The sequence below is a fragment of the Corvus cornix genome, chromosome 6, assembly GCF_000738735.6.
Source record: "Corvus cornix cornix isolate S_Up_H32 chromosome 6, ASM73873v5, whole genome shotgun sequence".
NCBI lineage: Eukaryota > Metazoa > Chordata > Aves > Passeriformes > Corvidae > Corvus > Corvus cornix.
In genome coordinates, this window is record NC_046336.1 from 33,301,282 (window position 1) to 33,327,098 (window position 25,817).

The 25,817-nt window shown below is 44.7% G+C and overlaps 1 long non-coding RNA gene across 2 annotated transcripts; it reads left to right on the forward strand.

The window, feature by feature from the left end:
• Positions 1 to 11,970: 11,970 nt before the first annotated feature.
• Positions 11,971 to 24,445, forward strand: LOC120410186. 2 transcript variants are annotated; one of them, XR_005602143.1, is made up of 4 exons: positions 11,971 to 12,520; positions 21,688 to 21,765; positions 23,298 to 23,422; positions 24,234 to 24,445. It is a non-coding gene; the product is annotated as an uncharacterized LOC120410186 (long non-coding RNA). The 2 variants fall into 2 exon arrangements; XR_005602142.1 differs by having other exon boundaries at positions 23,298 to 24,445.
• The last annotated feature ends 1,372 nt before the right edge of the window (positions 24,446 to 25,817 follow it).

Below are 25,817 nucleotides of genomic sequence, written 5' to 3' on the forward strand. Positions count from 1 at the left end.
TCATGACTGGTAGCTGGTGGCTATGGACTTCCTATAGTGAGCTGAACACTTCAGGCACAACATAATTGGAAAATGACTCCTTTGTTTCCCACTCTGGATGGTAGCAAAATCCCCCGAGCCTGTTGTGGTGTGTGGGAGAGGCTTCAGATAATGCTGAAGAGTTTGTAAACTGGGTTCTAGTCAGTACTCGGTATCTTGGGTTTTTTTCCAAACCCATTGTTTTTCTCTGAATAGGAATTCCTTTCCATTGGTTATCTTTTGAACACATGGCATGAGGAACTAGGAACTTGCATTTAGAAATACTAGTTTTGGTGGCAGTTCTTGAAGACACTTGAAAGAGCAAGCTGCCCATGTGGCAATGAATGTTAATAAACAGATGGGCTCCCAATTGTCTCAGACTCTATAGAAATAGATAATAATAATCCTCTCTGTAGAAAAGAATATCTCTATAATCCCTTTTGCATAAAGACCACCACACTGGTATTCAGCTTGCAATGATACGGGTGACCCTCAAATGCCTGAGGAAATGTGTGGAGTTTCTGGGTCATTTGTCTGGATTAACCAGACTTTCAGCCTTTTAATAGGTTCTTGACATTTCATGGTATGAAAGATCATTTAAAGGTACTATAGAACTGTGCTTTTTAAACATAGACTGGTTTTTGCATCTAAATATCAGAGAAATTTTCTATAGAGCTGCAAGCTCAAGTTCTCCTTCCTTTTCAGACAAACCAAAATCCTTCCAACTTGTAACTGTTCCTGTTGGGTGCTGAGAGCTGCAGGTGCAGGGAGGGCCCTTTGTCACTTTTACATCAGCATGTGAGGTCAGGCATCGCTCTTCTATTCCCTCTCTCAGTACCTTGTGAGAACCGAGCAACCTACTCACCTTGAGCATTGAACATGAGAGAGATGTCAGTAATAAGGAATTTCTTACATATTGGAAATGCTGTGAGAATTAAGGAGATACTCCAGCAGGAATGGCATTGGAAGGCATGGCAGGAATAGGGAAAGATTTCTCCTTGCCTGTTTTTTCGTCTGAGAATTTATTTTTGAAATCTCATCCTTGGTCAGTATCTGCTAGCTCACTCAAGATTTTACCTCTTACACCAGACAGCCTGGATCTTGTCCCTGAATGTCACAGTCCCCAACTGAAGGACTAAATCCAAATGTCTTTGAGTATTTCCCAGGGTTTCAGGAATGGGCAGCTCTTCTCTAAACTGCCTGTCTGCTTTTGTGATGTTTGGTTTTTAAAAAAAAAGTTGTCTATGTCAACATTTTTGCTAACCAAAATAATCTGTATACAGTATGAAGACAACCTTAGCACCGAGCCAAAGGGATCTGCCACAGACTTTATTTAACATATACCTGGATTCCAAGTACTACATTAGGAATGTGTTATAAATACTTTGCCAACTAGCTGGTTAAGATAATTGTAGTGTCTTTGCTGTGTAAGAAGTACAAAGGATTTACATAAATAATAGAGAGCCTGTCAGCCTTTACAAGAGTCCTGTGGTGCCTGGTTGTAAAGTCTTTCTGAGAGTGCTGAGTGAACGTGTTATTCTCTCTCTTAAGTTCCTCCCTCTCACTAAGGGAAAATCTCACTGTAAAGTGACCTTCTGTCCAGGTGGATAAATGTTCATTGAAATGGGTTTTCAGGCTATTTATCCTCTAATTAGAAGCTCTCAGGAAGGTCAGAAAGTCTTTCTGTGGCTGAAATCTGGGTGGAAGTAGTAGGGAAAGGAAGACCCTTCTTTTTTCTGTTCAGTGAAACTTTTGGCACCTTGTCACAAGCTGACACATCCTACAATAAGATTTTCAGAAGCATCCTTGTATCATTCAAATGTCTCGTCAGGTCTAGCTGACACTTTTTTAAAAAAAGCTGTTTTAGGAGCAGAAAGCATATCCATTCACTTCCCTGACACTGAAGCCTCTCTCTGAAGGCAGGCTGGAGTAGCAGTTCCTGCTTGGGCTAGGAGAAATGCCTTTTGCTGCTGATCTGTACTTCAAGGTTTTCCATTCAAATGAGAAACTTCACTGAAACACACTTTTTACTAGGAAAGTGAAGAAAATCTTACTGCTTAGGCAGCATCATCCTGTGCCTTTAGAAATATGCTGTTGGCAAGCTGTTTGAGGCAAAAGGGCAACTTTACTTACGACATTGCTATTGTGAAATGTCTCACCGATCATCACCAGTAACTGAATCATAGAATCACAGAATATGCTGAGTTGGAAGGGTCCCACCAGGATTATCAAGTCCAACTCCTGGCCTGCACAGACAACCCAGCAATCCTACCCCTTGCCTGAGAGCATTGGCCAAACACTCCTGGAGCTCTAGCTGCCTTGCGGTTGTGACCATTCCCTGGGGAGCCTGTTCAGTACCCCACCACCCTCTGGGGGAGAAACCTTTTGCTGATATCCAACGTAAACCTCCCCAACACAGTTTCAGTCATTACCTCAAGTCCTATTACTGGTCAGGAGAGTGAAGCGTTGGGTACCTGCCCTGCCACTGCCCCTCAGGAGGATGTTGAAGACCTCAATGAGGTCTGACCTCAGTCTTCTCTTCTAAACTCATGACGAGTTTGTGTGGAGCAATGTCATCTCCTCTCAGCACCAGCTTTCCTTTCCTTGATCACCCCTGGAGCCTCCTCCTCTTACAGTGTAATTCCTCTTGCTCAAAGATGGCTGACCAGAACTGAGCTCAGAAGCTCTCAATACATCTTTACAGGATGTTTTCATCATTCTGAGATTGAGATCTTTTGCCTTTTCCTTCTCTCCCATTTGGCAAATTTCTTTTCCATGTGTACTAGTTTGAAAACAAACCAGTGGGAGGCACCAAGTCAGAATAACAATTTAATGGAAATTAAAGAAAAGGGGAAAAAAAGGTAAAAGAAAACACTGTCAAACTGACAGAGTCAAGGTACAACCTGACACCCTGTTAGGCACGGTGGTGGTAGCAGTCTGGTAGAATGGTGGCTGCAGTCCTCTGAAGCAGTGATCCTGTAGTAAAACAGTCTGCTCTTCCTCAGGAAGTCCAGTGGTGGCTGTGTAGCTCCTGTCCTCTGGAAATCCAGTGGGAAGGGTTGTCTCTGGTGTTCAGCCTCAGATTATATCACGATGGGATGCTTGGTTCCTCCCTCTGGGTGGAGCATCTCACAATGGGGTAATGAGTCATGAGGCCAAGTGTTGATTAGGCTCATTAATAGAAGATAGTCCGGAGGGAGTTATCTCTGAGTCAGGCGGCAGGACAATGATGGGCAATTAACAGAAAGATAGTCTGGGGGGAGGAGGCAAGGAAACACTGCCCCACCTGATTTCAACAGCTGATGGGGATGGTAATAGAATACACTGCAACCCAGGACATTATCCACCCCTTATTCTATTACCATCTACATTATCCCAAATCAATACCTTCTTAAACTCTAAAACACACATACATATATATATATATATATATATATATACACACAGTGAAATCTACACACCGTTCTCACCTAAGATTAGGTCTCCTTGTGGTACACAACAGGTTTCCCCATCTTTCTGCATTACCCACCAAGTGCAACCAGGTCCTTGAGCAAAGACAATCCCACGGATGGGTTTGTCTTTGCCTGAGGTGGGATTAATCCAAACAGTCTTTCCTAAAATACCTCTCAGGTGTACCACAGGGACTCTATCTCCATCCACTGTGTGCAAGGGTTCAGACTCGGCAGGACCAGCTCAATTGATGGACCCTCGGGTATTGACTATCCAGGTGGCCTTTGCTAAGTTCATTTCCCAATTTTTGAAGGTCCCCCCACCAAGTGCCTTTAGGGTGGTTTTAAGTAGTCCATTGCAGCGTTCAACTTTTCCGGCAGCTGGTGCATGATAAGGAATATGATATATCTATTCGATACCGTGTTCTCTGGCCCAGGTGTTGATGAGGCTGTTCTTAAAATGAGTCCCGTTGTCTGACTCGATCCTATCAGGGGTGCCATGTCTCCACAGGACTTGCTTTTCCAGGCCCAGGATGGTGTTCCGGGCTGTAGCATGAGGCACAGGGTAGGTCTCCAGCCATCCAGTGGTTGCTTCAACCATGGTCAACACGTAGTGCTTGCCTTGGCGGGTTTGGGGAAGGGTGATGTAGTCAACTTGCCAGGCTTCCCCATACCTGTACTTTGACCATCGTCCACCATACCACAGAGGCTTCACCCGCTTGGCCTGTTTGATTGCAGCACAGGTCTCACAACTGTGAATGACCTGTGAGATGCTGTCCATGGAAAGGTCCACCCCTCGGTCACGGGCCCATCGGTATGTTGCATCTCTCCCCTGATGACCAGAGGCATCATGGGCCCAACGAGCTAGGAATAATTCTCCCTTGTGCTGCCAGTCCACATCCACCTGTGATACTTTCACCTTGGCAGCTCGGTCCACCTGCTCGTTGTTGCAATGTTCTTCATTAGCCCGACTCTTGGGTACGTGCGCATCCACATGTCGAACCTTCACGGTCAGCTTCTCTACTCGGGCGGCGATGTCCTGCCAAATCTCAGCGGCCCAGATGGGTTTCCCTCTGCGCTGCCAGTTGGCCTTTCTCCAGCGATCCAGCCATCCCCACAGAGCATTAGCTACCATCCACGAGTCGGTGTAGAGATAGAGCCTCGGCCACTTCTCTTGTTCAGCAATATCCAAAGCCAGCTGGACGGCTTTAAGCTCTGCAACCTGACTCGATCCACCTTGTCCCTCGGTAGCTTGTGCAACTCGTCGTGTGGGGCTCCATACTGCAGCTTTCCACTTTCGATTAGCGCCTACAATTCGGCAGGAACCATCAGTGAAGAGGGCATAACGTCTTTCAGTCTCCGGTAGCTCATTATATGGTGGGGCTTCCTCAGCACGAGTCACTTGCTCTTCCTCTTCTTCAGAGGATAATCTAAAAGTCTCACCTTCAGGCCAGTTTGTTATAATTTCTAGAATCCCAGGGCGATTTGGGTTTCCAATACGGGCACGCTGTGTGATGAGGGCGATCCACTTGCTCCATGTGGTGTCGGTGGCGTGATGCGTGGAAGGAACCTTTCCCTTGAACATCCAACCCAGCACCGGTAGTCGGGGTGCCAGAAGCAACTGTGCTTCAGTGCCAATTACCTCTGAGGCAGCTTGGACTCCTTCACAGGCTGCCAAGATTTCCTTCTCTGTGGGAGTGTAGTTGGCTTCAGACCCTCTGTAGCTTCGGCTCCAGAATCCCAGTGGTCGGCCACGAGTCTCACCAGGCACCTTCTGCCAGAGGCTCCAGGACAGACCATTGTTCCCGGCTGCAGAGTAGAGCACATTCTTCACCTCTGGTCCTGTCCTGACTGGGCCAAGGGCTACGGCGTGAGCAATTTCCTGTTTGATCTGGGCGAAGGCTTGCTGCTGTTCAGGGCCCCAGTGGAAATCATTCTTCTTGTGGGTAACCAGGTAGAGAGGGCTCACGATCTGGCTGTACTCGGGAATGTGCATCCTCCAGAAACCTATAGCACCTAGGAAAGCTTGTGTTTCCTTCTTGTTGGTCGGCGGAGACATCGCAGTGATCTTATCGATGACCTCGGTGGGAATCTGACGTCGTCCATCTTGCCACTTTACTCCCAGGAACTGGATCTCTTGGGCAGGTCCCTTGACTTTGCTCCTTTTGATGGCAAAGCCGGCTTCCAGGAGAATCTGGATGATTTTCTCTCCTTTCTCAAACACTTCCTTTGCTCTGTTTCCCCACACGATGATGTCATCGATGTATTGCAGATGTTCTGGAGCCTCACCCTTTTCCAATGCAGTCTGGATGAGTCCGTGGCAAATGGTGGGACTGTGCTTCCACCCCTGGGGCAGTCGGTTCCAGGTGTATTGCACACCCTTCCAGGTAAAAGCAAACTGGGGCCTGCATTCTGCTGCCAAAGGAATGGAGAAGAAGGCATTGGCAATGTCAATAGTGGCGTACCACTTCGCTGCTTTGGACTCCAGCTCGTACTGAAGTTCCAACATGTCCGGCACAGCGGCGCTCAATGGTGGCGTGACCTCATTCAGACCACGGTAATCCACCGTCAGCCTCCATTCTCCACTGGACTTACGCACTGGCCATATAGGGCTGTTGAAAGGTGAATGGGCCTTGCTGACCACCCCTTGGCTCTCCAGTTTGCGAATCATCTCATGGATGGGAACCACAGAGTCTCTGTCGGTGCGGTATTGCCGGCGGTGCACTGTTGCTGTGGCGATTGGCACCTGTTGTTCTGCAACTCTTAGCAGTCCCACGGCAGAGGGGTCATCTGAGAGGCCAGGCAATGTACTCAGTTGTCTGATATCTTCTGTCTCCACAGCAGCTATCCCAAAAGCCCAACGATGTCCTTTTGGGTCCTTGAAATATCCATTTCTGAGATAGTCTATGCCGAGAATGCACGGGGCCTCCGGGCCAGTCACGATGGGGTGTTTCTGCCACTCGTTCCCAGTTAAACTCACTTCAGCTTCCAGTACAGTCAGCTGCTGGGATCCTCCTGTCACCCCAGAAATAGAAATGGGTTCTGCTCCCACATACCTTGATGGCATCAGAGTACATTGAGCACCGGTGTCAACCAAAGCTGTGCATCTTTGTGGGTCAGGTGTGCCAGGCCATCAGACCCACACAGTCCAAAAGACCCGATTCTCCCTTTCCTCTACCTGGCTAGAGGCAGGGCCCCTCTATTCCTGGTCATGTTGCATGTTGCTCCCTTCCAGTGAATACGTTCCTGAGGTCCCTTCAAGAGGATCGGTCATATTATCATTCCGGTACCGTCTGGAGTTCTGTGTGCGGGAGACTGGAGCAATGTTGACTCTAGATGCGCTTCTTGTGGTAGTTGTCCCTCTTTTTAGTTCACGTACCCTGGCCGCTAAGGAGGAGGTGGGTTTTCCATGCCACTTACTCATGTCTTCTCCATGTTCCTGAAGGAAAAACCAGAGGTTACCTCGTGGGGTGTATCCTCTCTCCCTGGTTGGGGGTCGCCGGCTCCTATTGGCAGAGACTGTTGTTGGTTCTGGTGAGATCTGGTAAATCTCTTCCTTAAGTTCCTTTTTCAGTTTCTGATGGCCTTCTTCAATCAAGCTCCGGACTTGCTCAGCCAAAAGACTTGTTTCCACGGATGAGACATGGGTGCGAAACGGGGCTGTGACGGTGTCCTCGTAAATCCTCAGTTTGTTCACCAAGACGCCCACCCTGTCCTCGCCTTCCCTCCATTGCAGCGTTGCCAGGTAACAGGAGTATATCTCTGGTCCAAGGCGTGCGAACCTCAACCACATCTGTGACGTGCACTGGACACCATCTGGGCTCTTAGGAAATCTCTCATCTTCTGAGAAAATGATCTCCAGCACAGCCAATTCCCTCAGGCACCGGATACCTTGTTCCATTGTGCTCCATTTCCTTGGTGCAGAAGACCTGGAGGTCTTCTTTACAAAGGTACCTGTCCCTTACACTTGGAAGCAGTCGCCGCCAGAGGCTGAGGGTTTCTTGGGTTCTCCCGATCCCCTGGTCAATGACCACATCCCGGGACAGAGATCCCAGTTGCCTGGCCTCACTTCCGTCCAGAATGGTGTCATTGGCTGCAGCGTCCCAGATGCGGAGCAGCCAGGTCAGGATAGACTCGTTTGTCTGGCGGGTGAATTCCCTCCGCAGGTCTCGCAGCTCACCCAGGGATAGCGACCGAGTGATGATCTCTGGCTCTGCCTCTTCTGCTGGGTGCGAAGGTCCTGCTGCATCCTCGTCAGTCACTATGCGGACTGATTTGCTTTTTGATTTCTTCTTCTGCACGGGGGCAACTGCAATCGGTTTAGGCTGTTCTGGTTCAGTGATGGTTTGCATGGGGACGCTGACAGTGCTTTTGGTTCCTTTCTCCTCTGAGTCAGTCTGCGTAGACATGGACGCTGTTGTTTTACATTTGGTTCCTTTCTCCTCTGTGACAGTCTGTGTAGAGATGGACACTGTTGCTTTTTGTTTGGTTCCTTTCTCCTCTGTGTCAGTCTGCGTAGAGATGGATGCGGTTGCTTTGCTCTTGGTTCCTTTCTCCTCTGTGACGGTCTGCGTAGAAATGGATGCGGTTGCTTTGCGTTTGGTTCCTTTCTCCTCTGTGACGGTCTGCGTAGAAATGGATGCGGTTGCTTTGCTTTTGGCTCCTTTCTGTGTGACAGTCTGTGTAGACATGGTATTTGCTGCTTTGCTCCTTTTACCTCTCCTCAAGCAGACGTTGCTCCACACTAAGTAGTGTTTTGTTTCTAAGCCTGGTGTACACAATGCAGGCCATAGAGAAAAAAGAGAACTGACAAGAAGATTATACCATCCTTAACATCCAGAGGGAACTCAATTTTTTCAAAAACTGCTGTGCCTGGCCTGAAAGGCTGGAAGAAACCACTCTCTACTCCTCCCACCAGGGGCTGGGTGCGATTGTTGAAGAGATCCCAGACACAGGAGCCCAGACTAGGACAGTCAAACAAAATTGAGTATATATTCCGAATGGTATTCATCGCCTCGCAGGTTATTATGCTATAGACATAATAAACCAATAAAGCAATTCTCATACCATTCCCTGGTTTTAACAGGAGTAATACAACAGGCAGGTAGTTCCCCATGTGAGGAAAAATATAGAGAGCAAGATACAGTACCCATGCAGACCAGCTGAGCACCATGGTGAATAGATTTCTGTTTATACAAAATTGTAATTCTGACCTTTTCTCAGAGCAAGCCTCACATTGGGCGCCAAATTATGTACTAGTTTGAAAACAAACCAGTGGGAGGCACCAAGTCAGAATAACAATTTAATGGAAATTAAAGAAAAGGGGAAAAAAAGGTAAAAGAAAACACTGTCAAACTGACAGAGTCAAGGTACAACCTGACACCCTGTTAGGCACGGTGGTGGTAGCAGTCTGGTAGAATGGTGGCTGCAGTCCTCTGAAGCAGTGATCTTGTAGTAAAACAGTCTGCTCTTCCTCAGGAAGTCCAGTGGTGGCTGTGTAGCTCCTGTCCTCTGGAAATCCAGTGGGAAGGGTTGTCTCTGGTGTTCAGCCTCAGATTATATCCACGATGGGATGCTTGGTTCCTCCCTCTGGGTGGAGCATCTCACAATGGGGTAATGAGTCATGAGGCAAAGTGTTGATTAGGCTCATTAATAGAAGATAGTCCGGAGGGAGTTATCTCTGAGTCAGGCGGCAGGACAATGATGGGCAATTAACAGAAAGATAGTCTGGGGGGAGGAGGCAAGGAAACACTGCCCCACCTGATTTCAACAGCTGATGGGGATGGTAATAGAATACACTGCAACCCAGGACACCATGCTTCTGTTCTATTAGCTATCCTGCTTTAACCCATGATAACCTTCTTACCATTCCCAATAGTTAAACAAGGGATCTGTACAGTATTTGAGCCAGGGTTAGATTATCTTTATTCTCAGCTCAGTCTGCATCATCAGTGCTCCTGTTTCACCTTTTTTTCATATGACATGGCCTATTTGTTATAAACTGAGAAGAAGCCCTTTGCCTTGGCAGAAAACATGATGGCCCTTTTATCTTAGGGGAAAGGGCAGGGATGGTAGCGATGCGGTTTTGGCACGGTTTCCGTCCCTCACTTTCTGACTTGGTGAGAATAATATGAATGGTGCAGCATTAGACCTACCCCCCACCAATTGTCACAAGGAACCGGAGTGAATACTTAAGACTGGCTGGATAATATGTAGTTACCTCTTTGCAAAGTGGAAGCAATTCACCTTTGGTGCTCTATTTTCCTAGGTGTGAAAGTCTCAAAGGATCAGAGACAGCAGGGAATTGCATTCACTATTTGTAGCTTTAAAAACACTTTACTACTACAATCATTCTCTGCTCTTTTATTTTTTGGGGAGATTATCCTGGAAATGGTGACTTCTTTTTTTTCCTTTGACTGCCACTTCATGTCTCTTTTTATTTGTCCAAATAAATACTTCAGTATCCTGAAGTAATGCCAATATTTTAAAAAGAGAGATCTTCCTCTCATCTGCTGTTCAGTGAAACACAAAAAACATTCCTTATTGCTAGAACCTCTCCTCACTGAGGGGAAAAAATTGAGAACACTCACAGGCAGTCAGAAGTAATAAAAAACATCCTAAACATTTGCTATGTAAATCATAATTAATTTATAGTCATCCAGCTGAAATTGTCACCATAGTTCTGATAAAGAAATGTATTCTTGTCTCACTTTATCTAGCTGAAGTACTGTGTATTTGGATGGATTTAAATAGCTTTCATTGCATCTTATGAGCATCTACTTTTTAATAAGGCAGATAAAATCATTGAGAAGAACATTTTTACTTTTTGTTTATGCCATTTTTAGTGTCATAATGGGAAATAATATTGCAGAGATATTTCTATTCTAAAAATGTTAATTTTGCAGGGATAATGTTACTTGAACACTGTGTCTGATAACTACACTGCCAGTGATGTTAATAGTAAGTCAGGAAAAAGCCTCATTTTATGACATTAAGAGCTGAAAAATGTTTTCTCTCCTGTTTGTTTCCCTACTTTGTGAATTCCCAATAAAAACCGATATTTCTTGTATGATGCCAGTGCTTGGTTAATGGTTGGACTCGATCTTAGAGGTCTTTTCCAGCCTTACTGATTCCATTCTTTTCATGGCCATTTTGCGGATTAGCTTTTCTACAGTAAAGGTTGCATTAATGTTAAGTGTAATTGCTCTTTTATTTTTTACTCTTTACTGACTGACATGGTTACATTTTTTCCCCAAAAATTAATTGTGGAGATGCCTATGTATTTCTCTTTGTTTACCTACTTCTTTCCTGTCATTTATTATCACTGAAAAAATAGTTAAATCATTCATAGAAGGCCAATAAAGTAGTTTAATGAAACTTCAAAGGGTTGAACACACACAAATTAAATTGTCAGGAAATTCATTATAGGTTTTAAGTGAGAGGCTGGGATAAAACAGCTTACATTGCTGAGCTTATGGAGAGGAAAAGACTCTGATCTGATTTGTCCCTGTGGTTTTAAATGAAGGTCAGGAGTCACCTGCAATCTCTGTGTGGAATAGGGAATGAAGGTTTTGTACCTTGCTTTTGTCAAACTTCTATTCTGCTTACGTGGCTGTGGGCAGGTCAGAGCAGCAAGCCTTTCCCAATGATCCAGACCTCCAGAAAGGAGCATGGTCCAGTTGGGCACAAAGCTTTCCTCATTGATCCACTCCGCTTTTAAGACTATTAAGTCACTGAATCTACAATAAAACTGTGTAGACATTTTACATGCTGAACAGCGGTATTCTGCATCTTACAAAACCTGTTTCTGCAAACTGCTGTGACCTGAGGTCTCATTGACTTGAATGGGGCATTAAGGGTAGGAGTAATGATGTAGAAATCATTTAGTAAATCCGAGGTGTAATTCTTACAGTCTGTTAGGAATTTCTGGTTTCCTAACTTTGTTGGAGAGAACTACAGTTCTTGCTTGTATTTTGTGAGAAGTTTTATGTTTTGTACCAGCTTGCTATTAAGGCATGGGTTGTATCAGCTGTGGAAAAGCATGCCATGACGGGGTTAATACAGAGACTAAAAAGTAATCTTTAGGAACAAAGGGTAGATTGACTGACAGACATATGAAATTGCAGAAGTCAGGTTCAGGATGATACTAACCGAAGGGACAAGTATGAGGTACTTCTCATTATGACTTTCCTAGTATTGTCTTGGATATGTAATTTCTTGGATCTTGTACCTGCGTATAAGCATTATTTGTCCACCTTCCCATCTCCCCCAGAACCCCCTGGTGAAAAGACAATTCCTACCTTCCAGCAGAATGAACTCAATGAAGCTGCCGGGTACATACGCTCTGCTGAAAGGCCTCGTGGCACTGGGATCCAAAGCCAGTGCTCCTCTGGATGACAAGAAACAGTGGAATGGGAGCAACAATCCAGATAAAAAGTCAGTTTAAAATAGGATGGGACAAGCTGCAGTCTTAATTGTATCTTGGGGTGATTTTATGATGACACTCTACTCCCTACTCGCCTGCCTTATGCCCAGAAATGGCTGCTGTCGCTTTAGGGTGAGTCCGGAGCAGGGGCAGGAGCCCTGGGGGCTCCTGCGCGGGCTTTGTTCAAAGCCTCACTCCCGGCGTGCTCGGTGTGGTGCAGATCAGCAGCTGCTTTGTTGCTTAACTAGCTTGTTTGTTTGTTAGCTTATGCAAGAAGTTTCTTTTTTCCCCTTTCCCTGGCCTGGAGAGGCTTTTGTCCTTCAGCAGCTTTTGCTTTTTCTTGAACCGTTCGGCTTGGTTTTGGTCCGAGATCAGACAATCGCTGGGAGACGGGGACCTGCGGGGAGCCGCGGTAACCACTCCGCCCGGCCCCAGAGCTTGGGAAAAGCCGAACCAACAAGAGAAAGGACACCAAAACCCACCAGCTTCATCTGCTGTGAGGAGGAGACCGCCGCCAGAGGTTCAGCAGGTTCCCATCGGTTTTGCCCGAGCTCCTGCGTGAACGTTTTTTTCCTTCCTGAGACAACAAGCCGGTCCCCTTTTGTTCCCCCTGCCATGCGGCCAGCCGGTTTGTTCCTTCCCCTGCTATTTTGGGTTTCTTTGTTCTGCCGGGGGTGGGGGTATGTGTGGGGGGTAATGTTCTGACGGTTCAGTATCTAGCATTCATTCATTTTTTTCCTGTGCCGTGCCAAAATAGTTGGTTTTGGGGGTTTTTTTCACTTTCACACACTGGTATTCATTTTTACATTGGAAGAAAAGGGATTGCTGAAGCCCTTTTTCTTTAAAGGAAACACTCATTCCAGAGTATTTTCTTCTAAACCTGTCTCTAAACAGAGATAAATTGTTTTCACTAACAGGAGAAAATACAAAATGAAAGTCAAAGTAAGAGGAAAAATGGAGAGAAACTGCACTGCTGCTGTCCTGAACTACAAAGGCATGTTGGCAAAATATTTAAAAAACTGTTAGAGGGGCTTGCTCTTTAAAGGGGAGTCCTTTAAAATGGGTGTATAATTTAAAATGGAAATGCACTGGAGAGAATCCTGAGAAGGGCATATAAGCCCTATTTCATGACCTGTAATTGTGCTCTTCAGCAATAAATTGGTATTTACCATACTCTTAATGCAAAGTAAAAATAAACTAAGAGAAAAGCATGTGGGAATTTGATTCTGCAAATCACAAGAAAAATCCATGTCCAGGAATACTTCTAACTCTGCTTGAGCCACTGCCTGTCCCTATTTTCATCATTTCCTCTCTGCTTTTGGTGTAGGGTTGATCCTCAACCTCTCCTTCCCACCCAAACTAGTTTTCAGTCTCTTGCCTGGAGTGTGAAATACAGCATTTCTCACGTGGGACTAGTGGGTGTCTCTCACCTCCTTACTCCCATCCCAGTCAGGTGTCTGGAGGTCACCTGGATCTTGCAGATGTGTCTTTGCTGCTCCTCTCACTGGTTGCTGAAGTGTGTTTGCAGCTTCTTTACGACCCAGTTGCTATCATGCTCCAGAAGCAGTCAGGAGAAGACTGGTGTTCCTTTTCTCCACTCCTTACTCTTTTTTTTTTTTGTGCCCTCCGGATACACTGAGCAGAGTATTGCTGTGTGCTGCAGTCAGGTAGCTGGTTACTTTCCTAGACCTACATCCCCATTACCTTGTGCCATGTTCCCTTTCCCTTAATACCTGCACAGGTATCTTCCCTTTACACATGTGACATGTGGGGGTATTTTTCTTCCATTTGTTATACCCCATTCAAGAATAAGATAGATTGTTTGGGGTTTTGGCAATATTTTTGATGTGGACTGAGTGGTGGCTTTTACTATACACAGTAGCATTGGATGATATGTCAAAAAAGACTGTTTATTTGCCCTGACAAATATGCATGAGCTGTGATAGACCAATAAATACTGATGAAATAAATGAATAAATAGTCAGTTAATGTTTTCGTACAGATGGACAGAGTGCTTGTTCTAGCATAGTTCAAGGGAGTGCTGGCCATGCTCATGATTGTAGCTGTAGAGAAATTTATAGTGGTGGCATCCTCAGCAGCTCACAGCAGCTCATGTAAGGATTGTTCTCTTGGTCTTTTGGGGGGGTTTAATGATCAACTGATATTATATGCTGCTTGACATCAAAGGAGTTTTTGCTCAGTGTACAACTTGCTATTTTTACTTTTTGATTAGTTGTGTGTCTCTCACCCACACAGACCTCAGTATGGCATGTTCCGTACCCTCTGAACAACTACTTACTGTGTTCTCTGTGCCATTCTCAGGGGTGAGTTTAAATGTGTGGCTGCAGCTCTGTCAGCCTCCTTTTAGCAGTGTGTGGGGTCTTGCTGTGCAAGACAGGAATGCTGCATGTGTGTGGCAGAGCCGCGCACCTCTGAGAAAACGGCCCAGAAGAAACAAAACCTCACAAGATCAATTGCAGCAGTTTCTGCACCCATCACATGATGCAAAACAGCTACAGCAGATTAAAACCACGAGCTGGATATTGGACAGTTGCAAATTCACTTTGCAAGTGGAGGAGGAGGGCTCAGAGGACTGCCCTTATCAGCAGCAGTCCTTATGGCACATGCCTTATAGTACATCGGCACGAGGACAGGCTGCGGCACTGCGCAATCTCAGGGATGCTGCTGCCAAAAGCAAGAGATGTGTCCCTACCTGGCAGCTGCTTCATGGAAATTACCAGACAGAAATTCTCCTGCCCTATAACAAAACAGACAGCTTACCCCATTTCCATGGAATCACTGGAATAACCTCAGAATTACTCTTTATAGCTCAGTGATAACAAAGTGCACCCCAGTGCCTAGTAAATGATACTTGCTCCTTTATAATCAAAGTCAGCTGTTGGTGTATTCTCACCCTGTGTCCCTTCTACTAGGGACATGGGTACCACAGGGAAGCTCACACCACCTTCTGCTATACTGAAAAAGATTCAGTAACTCCTTGTCTTTGTACTCCGTAATACACTGTTCTGGGATCACTCTTGAATTTTAAATGCCTGGATGGGAAAAATTAAATTTACTTGGATTCTGGTAAATGTTAGAGAAGAAATAATGTAAGAGAAGACTATAAGGGAAGAAGTAATGTTTTTGCCCTCTGTGAGCTGGCTGGCCAGTGCCTCCAGCAGCTCTTGCTGCACAGGCTGAGCCCCTGCATGGAGGGAGATGTACCCTTGCAGCTGCCCTGGTGAGCACTGACTCCTGCATCAGCAGCACTCTCAGCAGTGTTACCCTGCCTGCCTCTGCTGGCTGCCAAGACAGCATTTGCAATTTAGCATTTACTTTCAGCCCCAAACTGTCTGCTGGCCTTGCAAGAAACAAATTTCTTAATCCAACAAGTGTTTGTTGGCCCACAGTTTATTTAGTCCCATTATGGAATGCGTTTCTGTTACCCATTTACCTCTATTTCTGGCAACCTCATGGTGGCTCCAAAATGACTTTAAAGAGCTGAAGCTGTTTAGCTTGGCTGACTTGTTCAGCCCTGTAGGACTGCTAAAACATGTTATCCTGCATGAAGTGTTTCACATCTATGCATGCACTAAAAGGAAATAGCAAGCACCATTCCATCACTGCTAAGGACATGCTGCTGGGAATGCCAATGCAAGGTCAAGGGGTCAAGGCTGCCTGCCACTAATCACACTGAACAAGTCATATAGATAAAGTGTTGAGAAAAAGGCTTTGGATGAGTACAGCATCTTAAAGACATTTGTAGTATTGGGGGTGAACATGTATTTGTTATTGTTTGTTTCAGAATAATTCAATTTTGCTCACCTGAAGAAGATTATGGAGTATTTTATGTCTCCTACTATTCTTACTGTTCCATAATTGGGAATAAATAGTCAAGTTTGTGGCAAAGGATTTGCTCTGAAATAACTTTAACAGGGAATGTGGGGCTGTTTCTTTTAGACATCTTCCATATAAAAATCTCAAAATATGTCATAAATAAAATTTATGGGAGAATCTCAGTAATTTCTTTGCTATTATCCTTCTCCCCCACAAAAAAGAAAAAAAAAAAAAAGAAAATGAGGGCACTTTGAGTGATTTACATCAAGAAATGGCAACCCATTTGCTAATGTTTTTTCCTGTGGATTTTAAAATACGGAATAATCCCATTGTGAGAAGGGACATATCTACAGAAAATATGCAGGCACATGTGCACACACTGCTAATATGATAAGCAGCTTTCCTTATAATGTGCACTCGCACATGTTGCATTATCTGTAGCATTTTTCTTGTGCAAGTGGTGCTGGTAAGCTGAAATTAAAACCTTTATTTTTTCTTAGGGGATTTTACATTTTACAAGCTCATTCTTCTTCAAGGAAAATTGCTAAAGGACTGGCATGCAGAACCTTTTATAACATGAATATTGAATAATTAAAGGTTAAAAGCAGGAAACACATCAACAGGTGATTGACAAAAATGTTCTTCAACATGTTACACACAGGTTGTAACCCTGAGTAGCTCAAAAACAAATGCACTGTCTGGAAGTAAATGGGAAGAATGTGCCCTTTCATACCCTACAGGGATGGTGTGACTAACAAAGCCATTCGGAGTCACTGGGCATTTCAAACATTTCTACTAAAGGGAGTTACAGCATTACCATCCTTCCTTCCAGGAACTAATAAAACTGACTGCATTTTAAATCCTTGAACAACTCCTGTGCTCTCAGGAGGAGAACAAAACCATGCTGCTGTCAGGTTTATAAAGGCGGATGGGTTGTTATGTGCTGGATAACTCAGGCCTCTTTCTGACCTTGCCTACACTGAGGGGCAATATCTTTGCAAGGCTGAACTACTTCTAAATGCTTTCTCCACTGAGTTAAATACACACACAATTTCCCAGGCAGGCTTCCTAAATAAATACTTTATTACATATACTTAATTTCTCAGTGGAAAACCCCATGCTGCAGTCATGGTCCTGTATTTCTTCATGTTATAAAGAGGAATTTCTGTCGTGAGAGACTTGGTGCCCAACCTTTGCTGAAGTCTGTCTGTCAGATGGTGCTTCTTCAAATCCCACAGCAAAAACTGGTGACTTTTTTTAGTGCCACTGCCTTTCTGGGGATTGAGGCTGAAGTTTCCTTTTGGCATATAAAGCTGCAGAAATGAACATTTATTTTACTATAACACACTGACTGGGTAGCAAAGCCTTCTCAGACAGGAATCATGTCAAGTTCATGGCAAGAAGGGAATGCATTGACATTGTAGGACCTTTTTGAGAAGTTCAAACCATGAAATCCCACAAACTTTCCTTATCTTTTTCACCTGAATACAGCCAGATATAAGTGATGTGTCCTGGTGCTATCTTTCCATTTTCCCTGAGCTCTGATTTTTTTTCTCACAGATACTCCAAAGTCAGCTCATAGTTTCTTTCCTCTCTATATCTTTATATGCAGTCTCCACTGTCCATGTGTATCTGCCTCTCATCTCACTTTCAACCTTCTGCATCTCCCTCTTGGCCTTCCTTCCAGCTCCCACTGCCACTGCTTGTTTGAGAACATACCTAATACACTCTGGGCTGGTTTGGTGTTTTTTCCCCTCAGTTGCTTCTATGCCGTAATCTCCCCTTTTCCATCCTTGTTTCCACTTGACTGGTACGGCTTTTTAAATCTTGCTCTTCTCACCAGTGTGAACATTTCACCTTTGTCTATACTGAAAATACACACAGTTGTAATGCTGCTTTGATATTTAAGCAGAGCTCTAAATATAGGTGAGTGTGATTGTGTAGTATGTTCCCTTGTATTTATATGGTATAGTGTAATGCACTAAGGCCACTGTACTATCAAGTAACTAGGAGATGAGTTCTCATACCATGTAGAGAAATGTTTCTTCTAGTTTCAGAAAGTGCAGAGAAGTCAGTATCTTGTAGGCCAGGGCTTCTGTGTGATCACCTGGTTCCTTCTCCAGCAAAACAAGAAAGAAGCAGGGTCACTGTCAGCTCTTTAAACCCCTAAGCCCCTGTAACAGGTCATGTTAATGTGCCGACCATTAGGGGAATCACAGCACAGGCATAATTCTGCAATAGAAAAGTATGTGGATGAAGAAGAAACATCTCTATGGATGTACCACAGAATGAAAATGATGTTGTTTTGTCAAGACAAAAATACTGGTGATCAGGCTTTAGTCATAGTTAAGGGATTGCCATATTCAATAAAGATGTGAAAGCATTTTGGCTGAACTCCAAGGAGAATACTTTATGTTTAATGTAGAAGTACACTGCAGGGTCCAGCAATGTTTAACTGAGGCTTAGCTGCTCAGAACACAGAAGGTCTCTGTGGCTATCAATCTGAAAATGCACAGCAGTTTCCCAGTGGGAAATACACAATAGGAAATAAAAAAGCTCTACTCAAATACATGGCTTCTCAGTAAGAAAGTATGTCACCAGCTAGGAAGTACAAATACTCTGATTTGCCATCACCCTACCAAATCACTTCTTCGTGCCTCCAGCTTGCACTGTTATGTGGAATTTATTACTGATTTCCCTCGAGACCTAATTAGATGACAGTGATAAGTATTCTTTTCCTGCCCTTGTCTGAAGGTGCTGACTCTTTCCTCTTACCACCTTCTCTTCTCTCACTTGGGAATACCTTCTTCCCTTTCCTACCTATTTGCAATTATTCAGCTTTGCAGTGAAGTGTTGACAACTCCCAAAATATTGTTTTCACTTGTTAGTGGAACCTGTGATAACCTAAAGAAGTCTTTTTTTTTGTGCTGATAATGTGTTGTTTGGAAAGTTTTGCTTTTTCGCTTTAAGCCCTTTATGTGTGCTGAAAAGAAAGCCCATGAAAATGTAAACTTCATAGAGTCAAACACTGGGTAGCATGAATTCAGAAACTAACTGCTCTCTCACCTGAGGCTCAGAATGATGTGGTTTCTCAAGTTGAGTGCTTGGGACAGTTATCACAGAACAAGTGAAGTCCTGATGGAGGGGATGCATGTGAGGTTTCTCTGGCCAACACAAATCAAGCAGCCCTTCCTCTTCTCAACTTGTGTGAGTGCCAGCATTAGTGAGATGTATCCCTGACCTTTGGGTCTCTCATCAGCAAAGTCTCTGCTTATTCCCTTTCCCTTGGTAGGTAAATGGTAGATAAGAGATGCTTCATACCTTGCCTAAAATCTAGTACCCTAGCTTGTCCCAGGTTTTCCAGCAGTTGGTAGTAGTTCTTTCCTGAAGCGATACAGGCAATTAAATATAAAATGGGGATCATTCATATGTGATTAGCTCAGATATTTTGGTGGTTTTTCTTTTTCCCCCAGCCCTGTGAGCACACCCTGTGTGGAAGGAAGCCTGTCCTTGTATCAGGGAGGGTATTTCCAGGCTTTCTGCAACGGCCAGTTTTCTTTCATCCACAGGGTTACTGAGGAAAAGCATGGAAAAGGGAGTGCTAGCGTGAGCCTTTGGTAGGCTTATCCTCCACCTGACTATGACTCTCTTTAATTAGCTCAGCCTCCCTTCTATAGAGGGCGGATGTTCAGGAATGTGGCATGTATTGCAAGTAGTTTAGCCTTGAAGTTCTGGCCTGGGCTCAAGATCATGAGAGATGTTTCCCTGGATCCCCTGGGAAACAGCCTGCTCTTGGAAAGGTGGATGTTGGAAGATGAGGGCCTGCAAAATTAAGGAGATAAAAAAAGCTGGAACAGACTGTAGAGAAGGTAAGAACTGAATACTAAGAGTCTGCAAGGTAAGTGGAAGGTCTAGATGGAAAATACTTCTGTACATGAATACCAAATTTTTCCAGCAAAAGAACTTAGCATGTGAGTAGTAGCTGGTGTCTCCTGCCTCTGAGAAGCATTATTTTCCGCTCCTCTTCTGTCTGTGAAGAAGCCAGTGAAGATACATAAAAGCTGAGACTGCTTGAAGTCCAAGGAATACCTGTCTCTTATGAGCATGTAAGTAAAAGTATTTAAACAGAGACAGGTGAGCACTACTTACAGGATGCTGTTTAGCTCACAGCTCTGCTGATCCTCTCCAGACAGGAATGAAGGGAGGGCTTTTACTTTATGTTTTTCTTTCAATTTATAAACTTTGTATGTGCAAGTGATGATAACCAGGAAGAAAAGCAAAGTACATGTTTAGGAGTTTTCACAACAGTGGCTCTTTCAACTGGGAAGCACAAACACATATGTAAAACCAAATTAAGGTGACTGAATCCCAGAATGGAAAAGCTGTCTTTTAGCTTCTTAACTGGCTGCATGAATAAAATAAAATAATTTTAACATGTACTGGAATGGACCAATAAGATTCATGCTGACTTCACAAGACTCTGGCTGTTAATCATCCAGAGGAGGGTCTGTACTGAGGATAATAGTCTTTGTGAAACTGCTGTGGGAGCTGAACTATTACAGGTACCTTTAGTGTTATGATGGTGTCACATGTATTTGTAAATGAACATACTCGGTAGTTTTCTTTGCACTTGACCTTGTTTCCCCCAACTTCAAACTAATGGGATTTTTTTCAAGTTGAAAGGAGGTAAAATGCTAATAAATGTGTCTGTTTGCAGTTTTAAATTTAAGTAAGTAAAAGTGGAAAGTAACCTGTCTTCAAATGAGAGCAAGATTCAGTAGTGTCTAAATCAGAAAAAAGCTACAACCCTAAATCATACTTTTTCCCTTCTTCTGAGCTTCCTGGTAAAAGAGGAATCTCTGGATTTATACAAGATATATGGATAAAACTGCCCATTGGGTATGTTATGGAGGAGTAAGGTATTTCTCTAAGAAGTATCTTTATCATATACTTCCTGGTTATACCTGACTGGAGATGGTAAAGGAAGATTATGCAATTTCATTTAAAAAAGCTTATCAAATGTTTGTGGAGAGTAGAGATTTGGGTAGTACTCATCTCTTTAGTTGAGGAGGTTCTCTCCTCAGTCTGGGACAGTTTGGCTTGTGAAGAGCAGTATTAGGTGACTTTAAAAACAGCCACACAACTGTAACAAATGGAAATCCAGAACTGCATGTTAAAAGACCAAGTGGTACTATATGAGATCCAAGAAAATCCCATGTCTTGAGGATTTGGCATGGCAGCATATACGCCCTTTCAGAAGCTAAAGACATCCATTTGCTTGTCTGATTTCCTTTGATATTTTGATAAATATTTCAAGTTCCTATTATTTTTAATAAAGAATAGACATGCAAGGGACAACTTTGCCATAACTTACATGTGAAACCTTGTAATTTAGTGAGGGAGCTGTCACAATTTCAAGTATCATTCTAAATTATTAATATGAAATTTTATGGAGGAGAGTAACCCTCATGGACTTAATTACTTTGTTCTAATGCTTTGCTGTAGTGGAATAGTGGAAATGCTGTATTTTCCTGGAGAACTGGCACACAGAGCATGGTAAAGGGTGGCACAGACAAGGAGGAAGAGGAAGGTGGAGGAAGGTGGATCGCTGCCCCCAGCTGGGACTTGTCCCTCCAGGGGCCGGAGCAGCACACAGAGTGGCCCCTGCCCAATGGCGGCCCTGGCACATCCCAAGAAGCTTGAGATTGTTTCTCTAGCTGTGAGAAGAGGCGAGCTTGGCCTGGCCTTGGTTTGTGGGCAGGAGGCAGAGGGACGAGGGAAGATGGTGTCATGCAAAAAGATGGCAGCGGTGTCTGAGGGAGGGTGGTGGTCACTGCCGGCAGCTTTCCTGTTGAGGTGGCTCTGATCAGCAGAGTAACCTCGAGGTACTGCATCATTGCTCATCCAGCAGTGAGAAAAGCACCGCTGTACTTATTTTCTTCTCTTTTTTCTCTGCAGGTACTCCTGGATTGTTGTGACACTCTGGGAAGCTAAGACAGGCGACCAGCCCCCTCAGCCAAAGGCCCGCCAGCAGAGGTAGAGGACCTCGGCCATTAAAATAGGACACACCATGCTGTGCTTTAGGGTGCGCCAGATCTCTGGCACACTTGGAAGGTCACGCCATTTTCTAGCTGTCTTGCACTCTGTGAGGGTCATGCTGTGTTTTGGCTCTCTGGCACACTGGGGAAGTCATGCTGTATTTTGGCTGTACGTTCCCTGTGTGGGCTCAGGACTGTGCTGGTGGCTGCTGCCAGTCCCCCGCCAGCCAGGTCTGGGGGCCATGGCGGCCCCACTGCACATGGGTGAAGAAGGTGCCTCCCCCACGGTACTGTGTGGTGTCAGATGTCCTCCGTGTTCGGGGATCTGGAGCGTGGTGCCAGGAAGACACCCACAGGCGTATCCACATGGGCGGCTGCTGGCACCTTGGGGAGCTGTGATGCACCCCTAGAGCTGCTTGTCCTTATGGTGGGTGCTGTTGCCTGTCCCTATGGTGGGTGCTTCTGCCCAGCAATCTGCCCAATCAGATCTGTTCTCATCCCCAAATCTCTGTCTGAGGGGAGAGGGTGTGTATCCTGATGAGGTATTGACGCATTTCTTGATTTTCTCTGAAAGACCTTCATCAGTAACCTGTTTCTTGCAAGCATTATAGAAACAAACCTATGGGTTTCCAAAAAGATTTCTTAACTAAAAAGATGTGCAAAAAGTAAAAGCATCTATAGTACATTTACTGAACATTAGGGAAAATAGATCCTCAGATACCACTATTGTGGTTTTTGTATATATAAAACAAATAACATTTTTTATTTTTAGGTAGCCTTCCTAGCATTTAAAGCACATATGTCATAGGCATAACTCAAACTTCTGTAAATCAAAATCTAGTGGAGAGTTGCTACTTTAAGTAAAGTTTCAGTGTATGTTAAAACAAGAGTATTGATGAGATTTTTTTCAAGGAGTCTAAAAGAAATAGACAAGAACTCTGTAAAACTTCAGGGGCTTGGGGCTCTTGCAGTCTCTCAGGACTCTTTGACAGCCCATTCTTGGTTTCTCCTTATTGTACTGTTGGCACAATAAAAGCCAGCAAAATTCAAGTTCTCTGTTGGTTTGTCACTGAAGATAATAGAAGGGGAGGATGAACTTGTGTAATTGTGATGGAGTAGTGAACTGCTTATTTTGTATAGTAATGAGATACAGCTGAAAAGAATTTATGTTCCAAATTAGCATGCAGGAAGGAATGGAATGCAAAGCAGCTCTGGTAAAATAAGTGATTTAAAGAGCCTGACAGCAAATAGTTATTAACTGTTGTGCTCAATAACACAGTAACAATGCTGCTTTAGAAACTTTCTTATCTTTGTGACATAGGTAGTTGCAGTTCTGAAAGTAGCTGGCAGATCACAGCCAGGAAAGTACAGCTTCCAGAACAGAGACACGTGAAAGTGGGGGATCAGTATAGACTTTGAAAAGCTTTATCCTAGTGTACTTTTTTAGCCATGGTAAACAGATCTGAGGCCAGATAGTCCATGAATAATCAGGGAGACAGTTAAAGAGATTTAAATATGCTTTATTTTCAGCTTGAATCTTCAGATGTGGATGAAATTCCTGCAAGCTCTGGAAGCTGTAGGATGTTCCAGCAGTTTCCCGAGGCTTGTGCTTTCCATTCATTGCTGCATAGAGCTCTTTGGATTCTTTTGTCCAGGTAATTTAATATAAGGAAGGTTTGGGCCATTAACTGACAAGAACTGTAGAATTTGGAAAGTGGTGGTTACAGTGTACCTGCAGTGGAGGAACAAAGAATTTTGGTGTAACTAATGCAGAATTGATGTCTCGAAGGAAAGAGACTATTTGAAGAAACAGTTGATTTCCTGTGTATGGTCTATATTGGCTTTTAAAGTAACACTATTGAAAACTGAAACAGCACCTACTAAACCAGGGACTGCGTGAGTGACTGGCAGTTGCCAAGCAATAATTACAAGGGGAAAAAAATCATTATCCACCAGGACTTTGTGCCTGTGTGAGTCTTCATTTATTTCAAATTTTTGGTCAAGTTTCGCATCTGTTCTTCGCTGCCATCCTACCTCCCTCATTTGCATTCTCCTCCCTATTGTAGAGTCCTATGTTGCCATTTGGCAGCTCTAATTTTAGCAAGGATCTTTTTGTCAGATGCCTGGAAATTGTTAATGAAATGTACTCTGTTCAAGCATTGAGTATTTTTGTAAACTGAAATGGTATAAAATGCATCTTTGCAGTTACTTCATTCTTTTCAGTAAACTGTGAAGATACATCTAAGCTGTGGAGTGTAGAACAAAGACAAGGCTTTGATCACTGCATGTCTCGGGAGCATTGGAGTGCTTGTTAACTCTGGCTTGTCTCCTGTGTGTAGTTGTAATATTTCCTGTCTTCTTGGGTATAGATTGTAGTCTGTGCATCTGTGAAGTCAGGTGCTTAGGCATCTGTGACTTTGTGTCTCTGTAGATTTGATTATCTTTATTTTTTCTGATTCAATGCAGGAGGTGCGGGTGATTGCTGGGGTGGCTCAGCCTGCTCTCGGGCTGAAACCATCAAATGTCAGTCAAACCAGGGCCATCCACTGGGTGGATTTCGCCACCCAGGACAGTGGATCGGAAGGCAGACCAGACGAGTTCACTGAGATCTAGGTTACCTCCCCCTGGGTGGCTCCCAATCTTAAGTTACCTCCCCCTGTTCCAGAAAGTTCTCCCTTTCTTAGTTATTAATTGGTTCCCTGTTGTGACTCCTGCCTCCCTGTTTTCCCCATTTGTTCTGAAAAATTGTATCCTCCCTCTGCTTGTACCCCATTGGTTGTTTTCTCTTTCCCCGCCTTGCTCCACCCCCCCATAAAAGGGTGTGCCCGCTTCTTCTTGAGGCTTTTCTCTGGTCCCTGGACCCTCCCGCAAATAAACCTGTTGGAACCCACACCAGAAGCCCCTCCTGCCTTCTTTGCTTTCCGGACTAACGCCAGCCTAATCCATCGGCCGCCCGACGTGCTTCCTCTGAGGAGGAGCCAGCGCACGCATCTATCTCACACCTATTCCACTGAGCCGTCCAGCGAGGACGCTGTGGAGGCTAACGCTGCATCCCCTCTGCCTGAGGGCACACTGAGGCTTGTGATTACAAGCCCCCGGTTGCGTTAGGTTGGCGCCCGAACAGGGACTACACACACGTGAGTTCCTGCATTGTCCTCGCTGCCAGGGGGCTGCGAGGGTCAGCGATTTGGAGCCGCCAATGCCTCTCGTGGCAGCGCGCTCTGTTTTAAAAGTTGCGCTCCAAGAGGAGGTTGCCAACTCCTGCCAGGAGAACAGCCTGACTCGGAGGACCCACCGTGCCTTTTTGTTTCCAGGACCGGACGCCTGTGTCTTCTTCTTGTGTGTGCAAGTATTTTTGTGATTCCTGGCCCCTGGGAAATTACCTTTAGTTTCTCCTTTTTGCCGGTAGTGGGGGAAGTTGAGGCTGAGATTTAAGATGGGAGCTAAGCTTTCCCAGCCTCAGGGGGAGGTTTATCTCCAAGTTGGGGAGTCCCTGAAGAGTTGTGGGTTACAGTTATCAAAGGGGTTTTTGAAAAGGTTTGTTGAGTGGCTCTTCTTTTATTCTCCCCAGATGTCCCCTGCTAATTTGAAGTCAGCCACGTTTTGGCAATTTGTGGGGGACAAAATATTGGAATTAAACCAACGGGGAAATCCCTCTGGAGAGAGTTTTCTCTACATGGTCTGGGCTTTGAGAGATATACACAAAGCTAATTGGAAAATAAAAGAAAAGCCCTGAGTTCTCCCCAGTTCTTCCCAAGTCCCTCCTTCCCCCCCTCGTGTTCCTCATTCCACTACCCCTTCGCTGAGAAGATCGGGAGGTGTAAACTGCCCAGAGGCACGGGGTTGCCACCGTCTCCCTGACCCTCCTCGACCCTCTCAGCCACCCCGCCGAAGTAGCCCTGGCCAAGCTGTTTCAGCTTCTACCCAAACCCGCTCTCCTATGCCGTCTTCCTTGGTTGTTCACCCAAAAAGCGGTTCCCAGTTTTACTGCCCTCAAAATGACGGCGAAGGCTTTTCTTTGTCTTCCATTTTGCCTCCTTTCCCTGCTGT